General features: G+C 41.2%; 1 non-coding gene across 1 annotated transcript; it reads right to left on the bottom strand.

The window, feature by feature from the left end:
* Nucleotides 1–314: 314 nt before the first annotated feature.
* On the bottom strand, nt 315–421 carry LOC126025052 (U6 spliceosomal RNA). The gene has a single exon (XR_007501101.1). It is a non-coding gene; the product is annotated as a U6 spliceosomal RNA (small nuclear RNA).
* Nucleotides 422–11,821: the final 11,400 nt, after the last annotated feature.

Genomic DNA, 11,821 nt, shown 5'->3' with positions numbered 1-11,821 from the left:
AGAGCCAAGATCAATAAATAAGCAAATAAATAAAGTTTAAACAAAAAAGTGGGGCCAGAGAGATAGCATGGAGGTAAGGCGTTTGTCTTTCTTTTTTTTTTTTTTTTTTTTTTTTTTTGGTTTTTGGGCCTATCCCGGTAACGCTCAGGGGTTACTCCTGGCTATGCGCTCAGAAGTCGCTCCTGGCTTGGGGGACCATATGGGACACCGGGGGATCGAACCGCGGTCCATCCTAGGCTAGCGCAGGCAAGGCAGGCACCTTACCTCTTGCGCCACCGCCCGGCCCAGCGTTTGTCTTTCTTTAAAGAAAGAATATATATATGGAACGCTTCACGAATTTGCGTGTCATCCTTGCACAGGGGCCATGCTAATCTTCTCTGTATCGTTCCAATTTTAGTATATGTGCTGCCGAAGAGAGCACAGGCGTTTGCCTTTCATGCAGAAGGTCATTGGTTCAAATCCCGGCATCCCATATGGTCCCACGTGCCTGCCAAGAGCGATTTCTGAGCATGGAGCCAGGAGTAACCCCTGAGCGCTGCCAGGTGTGACCCAAAAACCAAAAAAAAAAAAAGTGTGTGTGTGTGTATGTTTGTAGGAAAGATTGAGTTTTAAGAATACTAAGTATGGGGCTGGTGAGGTGGCGCTAGAGGCAAGGTGTCTGCCTTGCAAGCGCCAGCCAAGGAAAGGACCACGCAGTTCGATCCCCCAGCGTCCCATATGGTCCCCCCAAGCCAGGGGCAATTTCTGAGCGCTAAGCCATGAATAACCCCTGAGCATCAAATGGGTGTGGCCCGAAAAACCAAAAAAAAAAAAAAAAAAAAAAAAAAAAAGAATACTAAATATGTTAGTTCTTAAAATACAAAAAAATAAAAAAAAAAAATAAAAAAAAAATAAAAAAAAATAAAAAAATAAAAAAAATAAAAAAAAATAAATAAAAAAAATACAAAAAAATAAATTTAAACAGAGAAAATTAGTATTTATTAATTCTCAGTTTAAAATTTTTTGAATGAAAAAGTTGTCCAGTTCCTCTGTGAACATATTTCTCTAAGAAGCAGATATGAGTATAAAAAAAAGACTAATCCTAATATGTTTCGTCAAATTCTATGCCAGGAAAGGCCCAGAATCTTTAGATACTCTTGAATCTGTGTCTCAAGATCAAGAGGCAGGAGAATAAGCAGAGGCGTGGATGGTGTCTGGATCAAGGCTGTCTCCATCATCCAGAGCTGTTTCTGAATAAACAATGTCATCACACAGGGCTGGTGCGATAGCGTGGTCATAGGGCATTTGCCTTGCACACAGCAAACCTTGGTTCTATCCCCAGCATCCTATATGGTCTCCTGAGCTTGCCAGGAGAAACCCCTGAGCACCTACCGGGTGTGGTCACCCCCACCAAAAAAAAAAAGACCATCACATAGGCATAGGCATCTCAAGTTAGGCATCTTCCCTCTCAGCTAACAGCACTTTGATACAAAAAGGATAATATACCAACTACTGCAATGGAAGATACCAAGTAAAGGCATCTTTATCATGACTTTAAATATATTGCTTAGTCAAGTATCACAAACATCCTAAAGAGGACACACTTTGGAGAGATTATAAGAGCTGAAAGTAAATGAGATCCTCTGGGCAAGAATTAGGGAATCAGGGGCCGGGCGGTGGCGCTAAAGGTAAGGTGCCTGCCTTGCCTGCGCTAGCCTTGGACGGACCGCGGTTCGATCCCCCGGTGTCCCATATGGTCCCCCAAGCCAGGAGCAACTTCTGAGCACATAGCCAGGAGTAACCCCTGAGCGTTACCGGGTGTGGCCCAAAAACCAAAAAAAAAAAAAAAAAAGAATTAGGGAATCTAAAAGGTCTTGGGGCCAGGGATGCAATTTAGAAGAACAGAACATGCCTTTTGTCTCTGAGGTCTTGGGTTGGATTCCAACATAGAAAAAAAAGTGAGAGAGAGGAAGGAAGGAAGGAAGGAAGGAAGGAAGGAAGGAAGGAAGGAAGGAAGGAAGGAAGGAAGGAAGGAAGGAAGGAAGGAAGGAAGGAAGGAAGGAAGGAAGGAAGGAAGGAAGGAAGGAAGGAAAGGAGAAGGGAGGGAGGGAAGGAGGGAAGGAGGGAGGGAGGAGAAAGAAAAGAAAACAAATGGAGTTTAAAAGGTAGAATAAACTAAAACTGGTTCATCCTCAAAGAACTGATATTTGCCAGCTGGTGAAAATACTAGATATAAGGTATCTTCACACTTCGGGGTTTTTTGTTTGTTTTGGGGGGCAACACTTTATAGTGCCAAGGGGTCCTGCTCAGTGCTTAAAGGTTGTTCTTTGTTTGTTTGTTTGTTTGTTTTGTTTTTGGGGTTACACCTGATGGTGCCCAGGAGATACTTCTGGCTCTGTGCTCAGAATTTACTACTGGCAGGCTCATGAAAACATGGGATACCAGGAATCAAACCCAGGTCTGTCCCAGGTCGGCTGCATGCAAGGCAAATGCCCTACCACTGTGCTAAAGCCCTAAGGGTTGTTCTTGATGGTGTTGGACAATGATGTGGTGCCAGGAACCAAACCCAGAGTCTGATCTTCTGCATGCAACAATGAACTCTTTCCTACTGAACAGCTCTGGTCTATGTATGTTACACTTGGAATAAAGCAGACAAGAACAGACAGGGATCTGGTAGCATGGCTCAGTGGCAAAGAGCTTGTCATGCATGTATGGGTTAAAGTTCCGGCATCACCAGTCCATAGTATTACTCTGACAAGAGAAGCAGAAGCACCAAACAGCATTATTCTGTTGCCTAGGAAAACATTTATCTTTAGAGAAGATAATATGGTGCTTAAATAATTCCTCATAACAGCAATCCTCAAACTCTCTGTAATGAAGAATTAATTTCTTTCCATTTCCAATCCATCATGAACTGATATTTTTATGAAATGAAATGAAAATAGAAAAATAAACACAGGCTTAGTTTCCTATAAAACCTCCTACATGTGGTCCAGGAATATGATTCAGTGGCCAAGTACATGTCTGTACACACAAGAACTGGGTTTGATACCTGGCACCGAAAAAAAAAAAAAAAAAAAAAACCTTGAAGCTTTTTAGGGTTTATTTTAAAGTTCAGTGCTATGTGATGAGCTGGTTAAAAAAAATTTGCCTACTAGAATATGTGGTAGCACCTTACGCAACACTACCCTATAAAGCCTTGGCAAGCAACACCATCGTGTCTAATTTCATGACCAATGGATCCCTTGCAAGGGAATTTTTTTTCCATAGGTGAGGGCTTGGTTTTTAGGTCATATCTGGCACTGCTCCGGGACTTTTTTTTTTTTGGTTTTTCAGGCCACACCCGTTTGATGCTCAGGGGTTACTCCTGGCTAAGCGCTCAGAAATTGCCCCTGGCTTGGGGGGATCATATGGGACGCCAGGGGATTGAACCGCGGTCCTTCCTTGGCTAGCGCTTGCAAGGCAGACACCTTACCTCTAGCGCCACCTCGCCGGCCCCTCAGGGACTATTTCTGACTTTGATCAGGAAGATCAGTGGTGGTTGGTGATCAGGGGACCATATATGGTGTCTGGGATCAACTGTGCCTGGATGCATGCAAGGAAAATGCTTTAATCCCTCTACCAGTCTGGGGATTCCAATTTCATTCTTTAGTATTCAAATAAAATCCAGGAGCTGGCAGGATAGGTCAATGATCTTGAGTTTGAATATGGTATGCCCAGATCCTAATTTGTCTTTTTTTTTTTTTTTTTTTTGAGGCCATACTTGGTAGAGCTCAGGATTTAATCCTGCTTTGTGTTCATAGCAATGAATAATAGTAATGTTTGGAGGTTCATATGCAGTTCAAGGGATTAACTCTGGGTTGGCTGCATGCAAAGCAACTACCTTACCTATCTTATCTCTCGGGCCCAAGTTTGAACCCTGGCATCATATAACCATATCACACCAACATCACTGGATCTAACCTGGAGTCAACAGGACATAACACTGGTGGCCCTGGTTGTCTCATATATTCAGAAACTGCAGAACCAGGAAGCTCAGCATTTCCAGCCCTCACATTGGACCATCTGGCCCAATTTGTGAAAATCACCAGGAGTGGCCCTTGAACCCCCTCCATATAAAATAAATTCCATTTAACTTCTATGGCTTATTTTTAACTTTTTAAAAGTTTTTAAATGTAATTATTATAGTTCAGAGTGCATTCTTACAAAAATATTAACAGTAAGGGTTTTGTCTTACACTGTTATAGCACTCACCAATATTATTTGCTTTTATGGTGGGCATTAAAGTTGAATTATTAAGCAATTTGTGTGTTGGGGTTTGAACCACACTTCGCAGTGATGTGGTGGAAGTAAGTTACTTGCATCTGAGTGCTCAGGGGTTGTTCCCTGCATATCTGGAGGTGTTATACAGTGTCAGGATTTAAATCTAGGGTTTCCTTCAAGTAAAAACATGTACCCTCATACTTTAAGGCATCTTCTCTACCCCAGCAAATTTACTCTAAGTGGTTTTAGTAGAAGAAATTAGGTCAGACTTGTATTTTGTAAAACTCCATCTTAAGCCTTAAATACAAAATGAAACAGATTGTCTGGAATCTCGAGAAGGAAGTTAATTTCCCATCTGGAATTTTTTAGTACCTATATACTCGAATATAACCTGAGTTTTTCCTGCACAAAATTTGTGCCCAAAAACCCGAACTCGGCTTATACTCAGGTCATACAGTTTATTTGATTCCGTGCATGCGCACCAAATCAAGTCTCCAGTCATCTTCTGCCGTCTGCTGGAAGGGGTGGTACTTCAATTCAGCTCAGTCCACAAGTTGCGGCTGAGCTTAAGAGGGAGGCAGCTGAACTGAACTGTATACCACTGAACTATTTAACCCACAATATTTAATGGCACATTTAATTAAGTAAAAATCCCATTTAAGGTAATAAAGTCGTGTAAGTAAATGTTTATGAATCCTGAATCCTTATAATCAGGGGTTTTGGAGTATAAGGATGTAGGATTTTTAGCCATTTACATATATAAATATATTGTCAATATATCATATTTACAATGCTTTACTGTCTTAAATGGTTTATTCATTTTATTAAAGTTGTCATTGAACACTATGGGTTAATGTGGAACGTTAATGGTATACACACAGTATACCAAACAATCATGTATGTAAATGTAATCATGTGTTTATTCATTCACTGATTCCTCAATTATTGTAATTGTAATTATTGTAATATATATAATATATATATATATTTCTTGGTTTTTGGGCCACACCCAGCGGTGCTCAGGGGTTACTCCTGACTGCCTGCTCAGAAATAGCTCCTGGCATGGGGCCGGGCGGTGGCGCAAGAGGTAAGGTGCCTGCCTTGCCTGCGCTAGCCTTGGACGGACCACAGTTCGATCCCCCGGCGTCCCATATGGTCCCCCAAGCCAGGAGCAACTTCTGAGCGCATAGCCAGGAGTAACCCCTGAGCATTACCGGGTGTGGCCCAAAAACCAAAAAAAAAAAAAAAAAAAAAAAAGAAATAGCTCCTGGCAGGCATGGGGGACCATATGGGACACTGGGATTCAAACCAACCACCTTTGGTCCTGGATCAGCTGCTTGTAAGGCAAACACCGCTGTGCTATCTCTTTGGGCCCAGTTATTGTAATATATTTTTATTTTTGAAATTTACCAATGGCTGCTGCATTTTCCACCTTGGCTTATACTCAATTTTTAGGATAAAATTAGGGAGATCAGCTTATACTTGAGTATTTAAGGTAATTGATCTACCAGTTAATTATAAGTGGAAAGAGAGAGAAAAGAGAAATGAAGAAAGGGAGAAAATGAAAAGGCAGAGAGAGGGAGCAAGGAATGAGAGGCAAGAAAAGAGAGAGAGCCTGATAGAGTGTCTAGAACATGGGTTGTCAAAATTGATCAGCAAAAAATTTTACCACCTTTGAGACATCTTGTACTTTCAAACTTTCAGCCAGGCACACCTGTTTCCCAATACAAAGACAATGCATCTAGACAGACTGGCAAGAAAAGGAATGAGTTTCATGTAAGGACATGCACCCAGGCCTTAATGAGGCACACAGGGCTATTAGTTATAACAAAATCAACATATGCAATTTATGAAGCGATTAAATTTTGTCCCAGAAGATCTTTCATGGAGCTGTGCCATGATGACCCAATTATTTAGGAGAATTTTTTTCTTTTTACTCATAATTTGCTCTCCAGTGACCAAATAAGGATTTGAGCTACCTTGAGATAAAATTCAAGGCCATAATGACCTTTGTTTTCCCCCAAAATAAGAGGTAATAAAAATAAAGACAAAGTTTAAGAAGCAAAAAGACTAAAACAACCTCGCCGTAAACCCCTGAAGTACATTTTGGTTTTAGAATCTTCATCGTTAGTATTTTCTTATCCTTTCATTTCTGAGGAACTTACACTTATGTTATTCTTTGTTTTTTCGTTTGTTTTTTGTTTGTTTTTTTGGTTTTTGGGCCACACCCAGTAACACTCAGGGGTTACTCCTGGCTATGTGCTCAGAAGTTGCTCCTGGCTTGGGGGACCATATGGGACACCGGGGGATCGAACCGTGGTCCGTCCAAGGCTAGCGCAGGCAAGGCAGGCACCTTACCTTTAGCACCACCGCCCGGCCCCTTATGTTATTCTTTGAATGTATTTTCTGTTACTGTACAAAAATCCTTCCAAAATTGTTAGGGCAGCAGAGTTATTTTTAGTTTGAATTATTTTGGTTGAGGGGCCATACCTGCCGGTGCTCAATGGCTACTCTGTGCTCAGCTGTGTCTCTTGACATTGCCCAGGGAACCATAAAGTGTTAAGGATTGAACTCAAACCTCCCATATATAGAGCATGTGCTCAGTTCATTAAACTAGCCCTTGCCCAACAGCATGACTATTATAGTCACTTTCTGGGGCAATAGGAAAAGTATTTGACTTGGGTAATGAGGTAGGACCTACCAGAGATTATACAACAGAGTTAGCTGGAGATTCTGTATAGAACCTAGGAGCAAAAGTAATCCATATATTTATTTCATATCATAACATATTTTCCCCCCCCCATAACATATCTTCTTTTGTTTATTTTATTTAGTTTTTTATTTTGGGCCATAGTTGGCTATGTTCAGGGGTCACCTCTAGTTCTACACTTAGGAAGCACTCCTGGTGGTACTGGGAATGTGGGGGGGGGAGGGGGAGTATATGGGACGCTGGAGATTAAATCCTGCATGCAAGGCAAGTGCCCTGCTTACTATACTATCTCTCTGGCCAATTTTCTTTTATTTTTATTAATGTAATAGTGTCACACCATCTTAAAAAATTTATTTGGGTCCTTACATGGTTCTGCTCCAGCAGTTTTCTGGGGACTATGCTCCAACCCTTTAAGCATCTTCCTAGCCAAGCCAATTAAATCATATATATATATATATTTGGTTTTTGGACCACACCTGGAGGCACTCAGCAATTACTCCTGGCAGGCTTGGGGGGACATATAGGATGCTGGGGCTCAAACCTGGGTCCATCTAGGGTCAGCTATGTGTAAGGCAAATGCCCTACTGCTGTGCTATCACTTCTGCCCCTTATATTATTATTTTTTAAAAGTTATTTTCAAGGGCCTGCGTGATAGCATTTACCTTGCCTGCAGAAGGATGGTGGTTCAAATCCCGGCATCCAATATGGTCCCCCAAGCCTGCCAGGAGCAACTTCTGAGCATAGAGCCAGGAGTAACCCCTGAGCACCGCTGGGTGTGGCCCAAAAACAAATTTAAAAAAAGTGATTTTCAATAACGTTTTAGTACCTTCAAATAATGAAAAGAAAAGTAACTTCAAGGCCCAGAGCAGTGGTGCAAGTGATAGGGCGTTTGCCTTGCACAGGCTGACCTAGGATGGACCTTGGTTCGATCCCCTGGCTTCCCATGTGGTCCCCCAAACCAGGAGCAATTTCTTTTTTCTTTTTTTTATTTTGGTTTTTGGGTCACATCCAACAGTGCTCAGGGGTGACTCCTGGCTCTGCACTCAAAAGTCACTTCTGGCAGGCTCAGGGGACCATATGGGATGCTGGGATTCCAACTGGAGTTCCTCCTGAGTTGGCTGCATTCAAGGCAAATGCCTTACCACTGTGCTATCGCTCCAGCCCCACCAGGAGCAATTTCTGAGCGGGTAGCTAGGAGTAACCCCTGAGCATCATTGGTGTGGCCCCAAAACAAAAACAAAACAAAACAAAAAAGAAATGTAACTTCAGCTTGGCCAACTCTAATGTTGACGTTATTCACAACCATTGAAGTGTGGGCTCAACCTAAGGGTCTGTGATCAAAACGAGAGAATTAAAACATGGTGTGTCCACCAATGAAATCTTATTCCGTTTTAAATGGGTCACAACATGGAAGAATTTGAGACTTTGAAACCTGTGACAAAAGAGGAATCTTTTTCAAATTTTCTCCCTTTCTTTCCATTTTGTTGTTTCTATGTCAGAGTGGGGATGACCATAAGCAGGATCTCATCAGGGATCACATACCACTTGGTCAAAGTCTTGCACACTTTTGTCATGATGCTTTCATGCACCTGACAAGGCTATGCTGGAGATCACACACCCTTAAAGGGTTCCTGAACAGCAGAACCCCTGGGATCAGGCTTGAATAGTTGGAAGCATTATCGATTGACTTCAAAGACTCACATTAGAAAATCTGGTGCTGGGGTCAGAGAGATAGTGCAGTGGTGGGGCATTTGCCTTGCATGTGGCCGACTCAGTACAGATGGTGGTTTGATTCTCGACATCCCATACGGTCCCCATAACAGACCAGGATCGACTTTTGAACGGGACTAACCTTTGAGGGCTGCTGGGTGTAGCCAAAAACAAACAAACAAATTCTGGTGCTTTTGCCATTTTGCCATTCCCCCTGGCTTGAGGGACCATATGAGACGTGGGTGAATCGAACTTCGGTCTGTCTTAGGTTAGTACACGCAAGTCAAACACCCTACTGACTGCACCACCACTCTGGCCCCTGATTCTCATTTCTTTTCTTTGTTTTGTTTTGTTTTGTTTTGTTTTTGTTTTTTGTTTGTTTTTGGGTCACACCCGGCAGTGCTCAGGGGTTACTCCTGGCTCTATGCTCAGAAATTGCTCCTGGCACGGTCCACCATATGGGACACCGGGATTTGAACCACGGACCTTCTGCATGAAAGGCAAACGCCTTACCTCCATGCTATCTCTCCGGCCCCTGATTCTCATTTCTTAACACTATGAACGAGTTTAGAAGCTAAAAAGAATTGAATTCAAAGTTGGACTCTGAAGAAAAAGAGATAGAACCAGTTCCATCTGTTTATTTATTTGTTTGTTTTATTTTGTTTTGGTGCCACATCTGGTGATGCTCAGCGGTTATTCCTGGCTCTGTGCTCAGAAATTACTCCTGGCAGACTGGGGTGGGAAACCTTATGGGATGTCAGAAATCAAACCTGAGTCGGCCTCAGCAAGGTTTGCTCAGAAATTGCTCCTGGCAGGCTCCTGGGACCATATGAGATTCAGGGGAATTGAAGCTGGGTCTGTCCTCTGTTGGCCACTTGCAAGGCAAGGCTGTGCTATCACTCCAGCCCAGGGATGGTGGTTCACAGTTCGGCATCCCATATGGTCCCCTGTGCCTACCAAGAGCGATTTCTGAGTGCAGAGCCAGGAGTAACTCCTGAGCGCCACCAGGTGTGACCCAAAAAAGAAAAAAAAAAAAAGTAGGAAAACAGAATAGCCATATATGTAACAAAATATAATTAATATCCCAAACTTACATATGTAAAAGGACATTTTTTATCTTGTGTAGACTTAACCGACATCTAGGTTTGTATTGGATAGCATTTGTCATTTATAGGTACAGAGTTTTTCTTGGTAGCACATAGCAAGGAGTAACCCCTGAACATCACTGGATCTGGCCCAAAACAAACAAACCAAAAAAAAAAAAGGCTTCCAGTAACCTGTTCTTTTGACTGGTTTAAACTCACTAGAAAAGATGGAATATTCAAAAAGGCCTTTGAGAAGCTGTCAGAAACTGCTCTATTTGCCCCTTTCCTACTAATGAGTCCTAAGAACAGAAAAAAACTAGAAGCACAGAAAGCTACAATGTGGGGGTGAGAATCGGGGAGAAGCATCATCCTACAGGATCTAAACTAAAGAAAGGCAAATGGACTATCATAACAGGCGCGAGTGAAACACTTTCTTTGTCCTCTGAAAGAAATAGGGATTTATTGTGAGAGGATGATATTTCTTATTATATATATATATATATATATATGTTTGTATATATTTTATTATTTCACACACACATGGTTTTGGAGCCACACTAACTCTGTGTCAGGGGTCACTCCTGGCAGTGCTAGGAAAATTTTATCTGTTCTCCTGACCACAATTAAGCTGGGGTGAGTTACAAGTTAAGCACATTACCCCTATACTATTTCTCTTTTTTGGGGGAGGGGGATTTGGCATCCCATATGGGATGCTGGGAGATTGAACCGCAGTTCATCCTAGGATAGCGTATACAAGGCAGATGCCTTACATTCTGCGCCACAGCTCCAGCCCCTATACTATTTCTCTTTATATATATATATATATATATATATATATATATATATATATATATATATATATATATATATATATATATGTGTGTGTGTGTGTGTGTGTGTGTGTGTGTGTGTGTGTGTGTGTGTGTGTGTGTATAATTGGTTTTGGGCTCACACCCAGCAGTGCTCAGGGGTTACTCCTGGCTATCTGCTCAGAAATCACTCCTGGCAGGCATGGGGACCACATAGGATGCCAGGATTCGAACCACTGTTCATCCTGGGTCAACCACATGCAAGGCAAACGCCCTACAGCTGTGCTATCTCTCCGGCCCCATTAATTTATATCTTATAAATGTTTTTTGTTTCAGTTTTGTTGATAAATGATAGACATACATCACTGAATAAATTGGGGACATTTATAGCATGGTGATTTGACATATATATTAATATGTAATATATGAAATGATTACCATGATTGGTTCAGCTAAATTCTATAGTCTCATAGATTCAATAAAAGAAAAGGACTCTATTAATGCACCAATTCATAAATGTCATTGGATATTAAGTTACACATATATTGTTTTATTTTATTCTTATCACAATATTATGGAATGGCTTATTATTTCCCACTTTCCAAATGAATAAACTAAGGTCCAGAGGGGTTAAGTAATTTTCTCAAAGCTGTATGTTTCCAAGAGATAAAGCTGGGCTTAGAACCCAAGTACCTTAGAACAAACTGTAGAACCCCTTTTTCTTCAACCACTGTGCTTCACACTTTTTAATGTAGGAAATGAGGACAGCCTTTGCTGTCAGATTTTTAAGTGCTAGTGGCTCTGTTTTATGCATTAATTGTTACTTTATAAAACACAAGTCAGAATGCTGCAGGTTTTATATTTGCATGATTTTGTCAGTTTGCTACTGAGACTTTTTTTTAACAAGTTCACACATTCAGCTTAAGTGATTATTCTTTCTAACCTACTACATAATACTTCGTTAGTGTTCCAATGAAAGTGGGACTCCAAAGTCTATCCAAAATAATTTTTAGATAAGGATGTTAAAGACAAATGCCCTGATTCTGAAAAATTATACTTATATTTCTTCTCATCTATTTCAAAACCTAAATGTGTATCTTATTCATAAATTTTTGAGATATGACTCCATAATCTATTATGACACCTCTAAAATATGTTCATTCTTTGGTATACACATTCTCTTTGGTATATACATGCTCTTCAGCAACAAATCCCCGAAACTTTTATTTTCAAATAATATGTTGGAGTGACCCTAGAATTGCCCA

Source organism: Suncus etruscus, chromosome 12, assembly GCF_024139225.1.
Source record: "Suncus etruscus isolate mSunEtr1 chromosome 12, mSunEtr1.pri.cur, whole genome shotgun sequence".
Taxonomy (NCBI): Eukaryota; Metazoa; Chordata; class Mammalia; order Eulipotyphla; family Soricidae; genus Suncus; species Suncus etruscus.
Note: the sequence above shows the minus strand (reverse complement) of the source record. Positions and strands in the feature narration are given on the sequence as shown.